We start from the raw sequence: 12,256 nt of genomic DNA on the forward strand, positions 1-12,256 counted from the left end.
CTTTCCTCTGCTATCCAGAGATAGGACACCTGGGAGTGGTTCAAAGTTGCACCAGGGTAGTCTTAGCTTGGGCATTAGGAATCATTTCTTTACCTAGAGGGTGATCAAATGTGGAACAGGCTTCCTGGAGAAGTTGCTGATATTCCAGTCTGTCAGGGTTTAAGAGGTTTGTGGACAATGCCCTTAACAACATGTTTGAACTTTTGATCATCCCTGATCCCCAGGTGGATTAGATCATCATTACAGGTCCTTTCCAACTGAAAATATTCCACCTTTAAGGTGCTAGAATGCCTTCATGGATGAACAAAGAGATCCCAAAAACACTCAAAAAAAGGCTCAGAAAACCTCAAAAGGAAGCGTGCAAGATCTGGAAGCAGGGTAGAGCGACCTAGGACAAGTGACACTGTCCAAGTTTATGGACAAGGGTAGTAAAACAGAAACCCACCTGGAGCTGAATTTCACAGGTGATGTGAAGTGCAACAGGAAAAACTTCTGTAAACACATTAAGCAAAAGGAAGCCCAGGGGAAATTTCAGTTTGCTGTTGAATAGGGTTGGGGACCTGGTGACAAAGAACACTAAAAAAGATGAAGTACTCGATGCCTTCTCCATCTGTATTTACTAACCAGACTGCCCTTCATGAATCTCAGGGCCCCAAGAACAGGGGAAATTCCAAAACAAGGAAGACTCACCTTCAGTGGAAGACAATCAGGTTAGGGAACATTTAAACAAACTGAACACACCCATGTGCATATTAGCTGATGGCACCCGTGAGTGGTGAGGTATCTGGACAAGGTCATTGAAAGGACACTTTGGGTTTTCTTTGAAAGGTAGCAGCAGTTCTGCAGGGTTCCTGAGGACTATGAGAAAGAAAACGTCACTCCTATCTTCAAAAACAGCAAGGAGGAGGATCCTAACACCTCCAAGGAAAAAAAAGACTTAATAACATCTCAAAAACTCCACTTTGGATAGTTGAAAGAAACAGTCAGAATCCCATTTATCTTTCTGTTCTCGAGACAAACACAGTTCCCTCTACACCGTTTCATACATCTCTGCATGTTCCAGCTCTGTAACTGTGCTAGCAGTGGTTCTTGGACTTTCTCCAGTTTTCAATCTCTCTCTTCCACAAAGAAGCACAGAATTGGCAGACTATTCAGATGACTGAAAGCAGAATTTTCAGACTATTCACAAGAGCCAAAGAGTGGGAAATAATCCCTTCTTTTGACCTACTGGCTGCAGTCTTTTTGTGGCAGCCTCTACTTTTTAGAAGGCTGCAAGTAGAAGAGCTATACCTGCACAGGCCTGGTATGGGTCAAATTCTACTTACTGTCCAAGGCGGAATAAACCTGGAATGGATCCACCTGGCTCCAGGGTGAGATACAAGGGATAATACATCAGCTTATGGGTGTCAATGGTCTGTGGGCGTATTATTCATCTGTGGCAATTCTGCAGGTAATTTGTGCCAGCTTTAACTTATTTCTCTTGAAGGTAACATGATTCTCATTAGTTCAAATATGTCATGGGCTAAGAATGTGCTCAAAAACTCCTACTGTGGCTCAGCTGACTTACAGCAACACTCTCCTCTGTGTCTGAGACACAGTTTTCTATTTCTTAAGTCCTGGCAAAACAGGCGAGATGAAAGCGTCTCTCTCTGATATGTCACGAACATATCAGACACAAACCCTGGAAGAACTTCAGAGGCAGGTTTGGTTCTCAGCATCCTCCCTGGTCAGCTGCTTTGATGAACTGACCCAAAATCCTGACCTCAGTCACACACAAAATGTGGATCCAGGTCTGAACTGGACTCTGCCTGTAATGTGTAAATTCACATCTGTCTCAGCTATTAATAAATCATTGTCTGAATGAAGCTTGGACAGGTTTTCTCTGATCTCTGTTTCATTGATATCTCCTGAAAAAGAACTTCTTCTTTCCAAAAGCAACTTCTCTGTTTAATCTCTTTGCTCTTTTATGCAGCCATGAGAAACCTTTCTGTGGAAAGTCATACACTTTTCAATGTGAAAATTTGGCTAACTCTTTTTTTAGAAAAAGAGGTGCAAAAAAAAAAAAAAAAAAAAAAGCTTAATGATTTTGTTCCTTACTGTCCTAAAAAGCAAATGTAATATGCAGAGGGAAATCCTGCTTGCACAGAGCAGACATATTTCTGGGCACCTCTGTAGCGAGCAGAGGGAGGATGTTCAATTAGTCTCTTTACCACTAGCTCCCCAGTTAGTCTCCCTCTGGAAAATAGGTGAGAAATTCTTATATTCCTCTCAATATGTTAATCAGACAACTGGTATCACAGTTCTCTAACTGTGTAATACCAGTCCCCCTTGGCAGATATATTTTATTTGGATAATGATGTGAAATTTAAGATCTACGTTTCAATTGTAGAGAGCCATAGGCAGTTGTCAATTTTAGTGACAGACATGAACCTGGAGCTAAATTCCTGTGCACAAGCAAAAATTCCAACAGGCATAGAGCAATTCTGGCCCCTTAATAGAAATACATTTTCTCCCATTGAGGGGCAGTATTTTTAAACTGCTTGTTGCTTCTCCTGGCGCTGGCAAGTCCCAAATGTTCCCAGATGCTTCCTTTTACCTGGACAGTTTGGGAATTTCCTGTGAAATCGAACGGTTATCTGCCTAAAGTGGCCATTGCTTTGGTACCTAAGCACTGACACATGAATCTCCTGCACGTTTTTCCCATTGCTAAATGCAATTCTGCCTCGTCATGACCCTTTAAATCCTGTGTCTTCCTGGGCAGATCATAGAATGGAATCATAGAACTATTAAGGTGGGAGAAGACCTCCAAGACCATCAAGTCCAACCTTTGAATTTTATGAGTATAATGATTTCAAATGCACACCACACTCTCTGTCTCCAATTCACTTCAAAATGTCTTAACTGTAAGACAGCTTCTGTGTCCAGTGCAAAGGAGGGTATTCTTAGCTCTAGCTAAAAATTTGAAGAGTTGTCCAGAGTGGTTTTTTAGACCTCTCTTTCCAATTTTTTTTTTTTTTTTTTTTTACAAGCAATAGCCAACAGAAAATCTTTTCCTGTAAATGCCAAATTTTAGGTATAAAATTTCAGGTTTCTTCTTTGAGATCCCTTCCAACCGAAACCATTCTGTGATATTGTTCAGCTGTACTCACAGACAAGGTTCTTCCAGAGCCTCCTCTTCTCAGGGCTGAAATGAATCACTCCAAGCCTCTCTGTGGTCCTCACTGAGAGAAAACTCCCTGGAATGAACATTTCTGCAATGTGGTGAGTCCTAAACTCCAGGCAAATTTCTTTGCTCCCACACAGACTGGCAGATCTCCAAGCCAGGGACAGATTTAGGCATCTGCTCTCTGGCTGAAGAACAACTTAGCAGGTATTCTGGAAATAGCCACACTTGCTTAGAGGTTAAGAGAAATAAATGGTGTGATCAGAGATAGGTGGTGACCACTAGCTCAGAATCTAGCAGCATTCAGTTTCTAGTACAGCTGCAGCCATTGACCACATGGGTGCTGGGTGGGTGTCACCTGTCACCAGAGCAGGGATTTGCATCTGACCTAACCATCTGAACCGCCTTCAGAGACACAGGAGCGGAAAAGGCTCTTCTGGGATGCAGTTTGCCTGATCCTCAGGCACATTTCTAAAGCAGGTCAGATGGGTCAGGCCCTGGAAATGTCTGCTCCTCTCTGCGACTGTAAAGTGATGAAAGCCGACACGGATCTGCTGGAGGCGTCTGGAGGCAGAGGGGAACACGCACAGCCCAGGTGAGGGTGGGGGCCTCCGTTTTTGCTGCTCCAAGTCCCCAGGCACCAGAGATTGAGACATGGCCAGAACAAACACAGCCCTCATCATGATGGGTGAAACACTTGGTGCCCATGCCACAGGCAAATGCCAGCCCTGAGCATGTCTCCCTCCCTGGGTGCCATGCTCAGGGCTGATTTTTGCTCTGGGTCAGCAATGAGCCTGTGGAAGAATTGTGTTCATAATCCCCTTTGCTCCTGCAAAACCTCAAATCCTCTCTTCCTTTCTATAGGGTAACTACCACAGTGAAGCCGAGAACTCATCTACTGCAGGAGCTCTTCAGAACCTTCCTAGACTTGTATTTGCCAAAATATTTAAGTACTGAAGATACAGAGTCGATATTCTTTGGAGCCAGACACGACTTTACATGTCTGGCTGCCATAATGCGCATTTCACAATGAAATTTCCTCATTTTGGGCACAATCTTGCCATGTTAACATCTGCAGGTGTTGTGATATAGCCGTGAAAGTGACAGAGACGTCACCATAACTCGTATTTCTGTCACAGAAGTAATTTGTCCTCTGAGCTGTTTCCCCACAAAGAGCCCAGCACTTCAGAAGAATGCAACGTGTGCTAGAAAGGTTTCCATTTTCACAAAGAATCAAGGAAACCACGGGCTTTAATCATATTTATGATTCCTTTAAACTAGATTAGTTGTTCCTGATGTTAAAAAGACCATGGTGCTTTTTGTCACGTTGGAATTGTGATGAGCTTTAGCACGCCCGGATTTGAGAACAGAAGCTGACAAGTTTTTGTTCACAATTGTTTTTGATAGTAGATTTTTCCTTCTTTTTTTTTTTTTCATGATTCTTTCTTCTTCAGATTCCATCTCTATTGATCTTTAATGGCTTCCAGATGGGATCACGTTTGGCCATTTTATAGGCTGAGCTCTGAAAGACTAAGCAAATATGGTGTAAGCAAACAGCCCATTAGCTAATAAAAAGTAAAAAGGCACTGCAAATATACTAATAAAGTCTGTAATGTCATAATATATTAAGGAGATGACAACTGCGCAGGAAATGGGCCTGGCCTGGCTGCATGGAATAACGAGGGAATTTTAACAGCTTATGGTAGAGGTAACAGCTGCTGGGTAAGAGGGAAACATTGCCTACATTTTATGTTGTGGATGAAACAGTACATTAACTGGACTTCCTGCTAAGGCCTTGACTGTCAGCTAATCCTGGAATTCCTTTGTGGGAGAAAGCATCTTCCCACCCTTCTGGTTTGTACAAGGTTGGGGATACCAGCAGCAGGAATGAGTTGTTGAACATCACAATATTGTGCAGGTTGTGCCGTACAGCTCATCCCAGCCACAGATTGTTGGAGAGGAGACCCTTGTCCTATCATTCCAGGTCCTTGTCCCAAGCCCCTCCCCAGTTCTCTTGGAACCCCTTTAGGTACTAGAAGGGCCTCTAAGGTCTCCCTAGAGCATCTCTACTCCAGATTGAAGAGCCCCAACCTTCTCAACCTGTCTCCACAGGATAGGTGTTCTGGCCCTCTTGTCACCTCAAAACAGCCATTCCTGCATAAATCCTGCAACAAGTATCCTGGAAAAGTGACTTTCAGTTTGAGCAGCACATAGATGCATCGGCCTCTGTGTGTGTGTGTGTGTGTTTGAATGTGCATGGGTTGGGAGAATGTCTATTCCAGAGCTCTTGGTGACCACTTTCATGCAGTGACATGGGAAGTATGGCATAGAACATTTTGGGGTGAGTCTCTCCTAGTCTAAGTACCTGATAGGACCAGGGTGCATTATAGGTTGTGGTGGCAGGTGAAAAAGCTAAAGAGAAAGAAACCTTTTCCAGTCCAAAACAGGCGTGTGCTCAGAGAGAGCTGCCTGGGTGTTTCAGGCAGACCTTCCCTCAGCCTAAATCCAAGGTTGTGGTTATCCACAGTTGTGGCAGAGCTCAGATCAAAATTCACATTTTGCTCTTGCAATTCTTAACTCGTAAATCCCAAATTTCTTTCCTTTGGAAAAAGCTTCATGAAATTCCTGAGATACAGACTTAGGCTACCTGCCACTGAGGTCTTGTGTGTCTTTACAGCGTCAACCCTAGAGGCCAGTATTTAAAAAAGCTGGGTATTTTTGAGCTGTGTTCTGTTTTACTGCTTGGAAATAATAAACAGTTGGTTTCCCTGTCACTTCTGGTCTCCTAATTGCAGTCCTAATACGAATGCATACAGTGGCACAGGGTTGCTATGTCTGTACAGAAAATGACAGTAAGATTAAGAACATGGGCTTGATTATAAAGGCGCCATTAAATTTTGGCGTCATCTGCTGCATGAACTCCACTCCTTCCCTTCACAAACACATGGTGCTGCCGTTTGTTTTCAGCTGCAGAAATCTTCATTAAAGTTGAGGAATTAAATATCACACTTTAGCTAATTAATTATGGTTTGATCACTTTGACACCTCCAAATGACTCAGCCACATACCTGGAAGCTTTGTCAACTCAATTGCATCTTTATTTTTGTTGCCTTTAACCAACCATGAAGACTAATGCCACTCTTTCTAGTTTTCAATCACCTCTACAGAAGTGCTCCCCTGGCAATGTGCAGGGACAGACCTAATTAATCCCTCATCTGCCCTGCGCCGTGTCTATACATCACACTGGCAGTTGGAACTGCTGCTTGTTTTAAGGCTATTGCTGGAACGAAACGCTCATCTGTTTTTCAATAATTTTACCACAGGTGGTGATTTGTAATTAGAAAGGGCAGAATCCGAATTTTGATTTTTTTTTTCTTATTATCATTATTTTTGTTAGTATTGTTATTTGTTAGGAGAAGTGAGGTAACAGTGGGAATGATGATAATAATAATAACTGCTGCACTGCAGGGAGGGAGCATTAACTTCTGGTACCACAAACAATAGTGGATTTTGAGCTCATTGAAAGAAAAGAATGAAGATTTGCACTGATGTGGCTGCACACTGGTTAAAGATCAAAGACTTGGAGAAGTCAACAGAACCTACACAGAGCACTGAGAAGACCCCACTACTGATAGTCACAGAATCCCAGAATGGTTTGGGTTGGAAGGGACCTTAAAGATCATCCCATTCCACCCCCTGCCATGGGGCAGGGACACCTTCCACTATCCCAGGTTGCTCCAAGCCCGTCCAACCTGGCCTTGCACACTTCCAGGGATCCAGGAGCAGCCACAGTTTCTTGGGACAACCTATGCCAGGGCCTCCCCACCCTGACAGGGAAGAATTTCTTCCTAAGATTTAATCTAAATGTAGCCTCCTTCTGCTTAAGGCCATTCCCCCTTGTCCTAACACTCCATGACCCTGTGGAAAGTCCCTCTCCAGCTCTCTCCAAAGCCCCCTTTAGGTAATGGAAGGAAGGTTTCTGTAAGGTCTTCCTGAAGCCCTTACTTCTCACTTTTCTACGTTTTTTTCCTACAATTTCTAGTCCCTTTTCTACCTTTTTTCCACCATCTGCCTCATCTGCTACTGTTGCCTGCATCAAAGAATCTCATGGCTGATCAGCTGTGGGTGCACAGGCTCTTACTCTCTGACACCACGTTTTGGAAGTGTGATTTACCTAACAGCAGGGCATGTGCCAAAATTCCTGGATTGCTTTAGAATAACGTCACAGAAACAGGGAATAGTTTGGGTTGTAAGGATCTTAAAGATCATCTCATTCCAACTCTTCCCTGGACCACTGCAAGTTGCTCAGACTGAGATTTTTAGAGAACTTGGTGTGTGTTATGTCTAGTAGCATTTTCAAGAGAACATTGCTTCTAATGCTCTTTTATTTCAGCTTATAGGAACTTGAAATCTTAACAAATATTTCTGTCTTTAGTACTCTCCTGAGCCCAGAACACTACCTCATATTCTTCTAACTTCATTGTTGACTCCTTGTTTCCTTTGAAAACCACACAGTGATACAGGAAAAGCTTTAGGTCCTACTACTTTCTGAATTGGCCCATGGTGCCTTTTAATGAAGACTTCCCTCACATTTCAGGGTAAAGCTGAATTATTCGGCTTTTCATGAGGCAATGAAATATGAATTAACTTAAGGAATAAAAGGCCATAGCACTTATATTAGCACAGTCCTGTGAGAGAGCTGGCTTGCAGGCCTTTCTTTAACTGTTTTGTATGAGCTGGAACAGTCTCAAAAATACAGGCCTATCCCACATCATCTTATTGTTTCAGGAACAGCAAAATCTTCAAGGGAGTAGAAAATCTGAGTGCAGTTCCAAGCTCCAAAACAGAGATTAATCTCTCTCTGCTGGTTATGAGGGGTGTATCACCCTTCTGAGAGGTTTTACCCTGTTGTGGGGATAAAGGGCTGAGTAAAACTGAGTTTAAAGTCTCCTCTTTGTAGTGTTAGATGTCTTTTCCAAACTTTGAGATTCTGTGTGTTGCTGGTAAGGAAAGGAGAGGAGTAGGTTTGTTTGCTGCTTCTGCTGCCAGCAAGGATGGGATGAGCAGGAGAAATTCACGAGTTTCCACTTAAGCAGACCCTCTCTCCATCTCGGCAGCCTCAATGAACTTGGTTTTCAAGGAGTGTACCTGAAGGATTTTGCATGATGGCAGCCTCAGCACCTTCCTGGTTTTTTCATACTTAGACCTGGCTTATGCTGGCCTGTTGTGGTTATTTGGTGTTAGGAAGAGCTTCCCGGCTGGTCTTCCAAGTGAGGTGGGTTCATCACCTGTGTTCACAATCCCTTTTTTAATGTTCTCAGTTCAATCTCATCTGTTCTTCTTGACCTTCTCACTTGTGGCCTCCCAGTTCCCTGACCAAAATCTACCAGGACCTGAAAGACAGAACTGTGTGAACTCTAAATATTAGATCAGCCTAGAATTCTCGGGTTTGAGTGTTTTGTTTGTTTCCTTGTCTTAATTTTGGCCTACTAAAGGAGAAATAGATTGAATGGGAAAAAAAAATAAAGCCCAAGAGAGAGGACTGTACCTCCCCCTCCTCCCTGTCCCCAAACCAAACTCTTGAACTGAGCACCCAGACAAGTCACAGGCTCTGGTGATTACCAGACAGACCCCATGCATTTTTCTGGCTCAGCTTATTCCCGAATATTACTTTTCTCTTTCCCTTTTCCTCTCTCTCAGGGCACCTTGCCCATTTCCTAATGCTCTGAAATCTCTTTCTACGTGGCCGGGCATTTTGTTTTAATTTTTTTAATGAATTCAGCTCAGCGCCCACACATCCCCTTAACCATGGATTTGTATGCTCAAGAGAAGACATGGAGAGATGTTGATGTTTTTGGCTGGTATTCATGCCCTCAGTACCCTTTTTTTTTTTTTTTTTTTTTTTTTTTTTTTATGAATATACATGTTTTCTTGGCTGTTTGCACCAGAGCCCATCTGTTAGAATGGCACCGTTCCTGCTCACAAGTGGAATCAGACCCTCGCTGGAGGGGGCGGGTTTCAGTCACTGACGGGTTTTTAAGCAGCAGGAGCCCTCCAGGAAGGTGATCCCCTGTGTCAGCACTGGCACCACCTGCCTCCCTCCACATCCACACACCAGTTGACACCACGGCAGTGAAGGCCAGCGGGGCAAAACGGGTTAGGGGAGGAAGGCACAGGGCTTGGGGGCTGCCAGGAAAACCTCTGGTGTTGGAATTGCACCCTAGAAAGAACATGGGATGCTTTAAAAAATCCACATGTATCTAATAATTGAAAAGGAAAACAGCACTCGTGTGAGACAGAGCAGGAGACATCAATTCCTAGACAGTTTAAGGCGTCAGCTTAGATCTGAGGAGTTGATTTTTCGGTGTTTGAATAGACATCCGAGACAAATTGCTCCGGGTTGGGTTGGAGGAGGGGCCGTTTGCAGGCGACACACAGAAAGCAGCACATGAGTCATCCTTAGTCATTTAGGCAAAAGAGACCAGCAACTCTGCTGAGACAGGTGATGCAGGAGGGCCTGGAGTGTAGGGATGACTCTGGAGTATTTGGTTTTCATTAAAAACAACAACGAAAAAACCCAGCTTTTTTTCTTTTTTCCCCATTTCCTTTCAAAACCCCTTTCCTCTCCAGTGGGAGCTTCAGCAGAAATAATGCTGGCCAGGGAAGTGGTGGAGCCACCATCCCTGGAAGTGTTCAAAAACCATATGGATGTAGCATTTGGGAAAGTTGTCTAGTGTGAACACGGCTGGGTTGATGGTCAGAGCTGGTGTTCTCAGAGATCTTTTCCAACATGAATTATTCTGTCATTCTACAATTAAAATGTTTCTCCATTTGGTACCTTGTACTGCAATTAGTGGAATTTCAGATGAACTTCATAAAAGATGTGTGCCCTGAAAACCTCAATAAATAGAGACTTAGAATTTAGTCCATCAGTTTAAATTTCTTTATGGGGACAGATTACAGAACTGGCTGTTGGTGGTAATTCTTAAGACAGATTTTAATATGGTCTTTAGATTTCTTAAGAGAAGTTCAATGTCTGTCTGTTAGCCAAAAAAATATATTTTTTACATAATTTTTTACCTTTTTTTGGCCAAACTTCTCTTTCAGCACCCACTCAACCTGAAAATGGAAAGACATAGAAGGTGTTAGGAAAAGAAAATGGATAAATCAGAACTACCCACAGTGTGACCCTTCCTTCATAATCCTAGAAAACAAGTGTGAAGTGAAGGGAAAAAAAAAAGTGAGTCAAAAGATTCCAAATTGATCAAACCAGAAAAACTCAAAGATGAAAGAGAAGGAAGTTCCATTTTTTTAGAAAGATAAGTGGACAAAAGTGCCTTTGGAAGCTTGGTTTCTCTGGCTGGATAACAGGCATGTCTTGTGCTCTCTGTACAGGTGGGATTTCCTTTGACACCTGCATGGATCTTTGCCAGGGAAAAGTACAGAACAGGGCCACAGTCAGCTCTCAAATGTAGAATATTTCTGATAAGATAGCTTGGTTCATCCCTTGGCTAGGGCAACAGCACAAAGATTTTCCCACTGACATTAAAGATGTTGATTTGCTTTCTGTCCCCAGTTTTTTTGAGTTTTAAATTTCAGATTCTTCAATCACAAATACAAAACTCTACATATTGTAAGAAGCAGTTGGTCTGCTGACAGACACATCCAGGCTTCCCTTTCTGGGAATGTGACTTAAAGTGTTTCAGGAGAGCAGTTAAGGATGTGTCCGGGTGGCTAGAGTGCTAAACTGGCGGCAAATATCTTCCAAGCACTGGGAATGAAATTATAAACGGTGGAATCCACAGAATGAAGACTTAAATTCAGGACTTTCCCAGTTTAAGGGTTTTTATTTCAGGCTTTTAGAGTAATTTCTTGCTGTATTAACGAGAGAAGAAAGTCCTCAAAATGTAGTGAGGAGGGAGCAGTAATTCTGCTGTTACACTAAAGCTGTATCTGTGGTCTTCAGTTAAATTGTGGATTTGTCCTTATGTTATTTAAATAAAGTAAAAATTAAAACAAAAATTACCTGTAACCTTGCAAAGGTGGTGACCAAGTTAAAAAATAAAACCTATTAATAATCTGGATTATTTAATGGTTAATGGCCAGCAGATGCAGAGCCTAAATAACTCCCTGGTCTCTGGATATACATGGGGGGATCCACTCCCTTGGTTGCTCTAGGAAGTTTGTTTTTCAGCTGCTCAAACTGTAATTATTTAAGCATTATTAGTAAATTTAATATCTGACATTCTGGCTCCTTTTCCTTGTGAACTGAGACTTTGAACATGGTCTTAAACGGAAAGGAATAAGAAAACCTAAATTTCTGTGTGGTTCTTTCCCAACATCTCCTTTATCAGAAAGCAGCATCCCAATTAGTCTTTCAACTTGAAGTTCAGCAGCTTCTCATATGATTATGAAGCAACTTTCATTCTAGTTTATCCTGGATATAAGGAATAATAATTAAAGAAACCTAAGCCTCTTCTTACTACAACTTTTTTTGTTTTTCTAGCATTAAGATTGATATATATTAATCAAACATTTTGAGTTCAATATGTTATTAATTTTTCTCATCCTAAATGGGGTCTCTGGGAAGCAGAGAAGCCTAAATTCTTCCCTCAGTGGAGTGAGAGCATGATTCCTCCATTAATTCAGGACATTGGTGGGACAATGAAGGAATTGCATCTTGGCAACTCACATTTCCTCTAGCCTCTGGATAAAGGATTTGAGTTTTGTGCTTGCTGCCAATCCTTTAATGATCTTACACACCCTATAATCACCCTAAAAATTTGGAATAAAAGGGGGAAAAAAAAGAACTGAAAAGGAAAAGAAAAATTCTGTGGGCTGCCTTAGCCAAATATCTTGGACTTGAGAGCTATGTGATCATTAGTCTAAGTATGGATAATCAGTGTAATGGTAAATAAAGAAATTATACACTGAAATGGAAAAATCTCTTGGTAAAAGCCCAAAGAATTATTTCTTTTCTGGAAGCTAACATTCCCAGTGAAAGGAAAATGCTATTTCCCCTTCATTGTGTATCACTTCTTGAGGTGTTTCACTGCTGTGTGTACCTGTATTTTATAACACTTCAGTGTTGGG

Source organism: Corvus moneduloides, chromosome 3, assembly GCF_009650955.1.
Source record: "Corvus moneduloides isolate bCorMon1 chromosome 3, bCorMon1.pri, whole genome shotgun sequence".
Taxonomy (NCBI): Eukaryota; Metazoa; Chordata; class Aves; order Passeriformes; family Corvidae; genus Corvus; species Corvus moneduloides.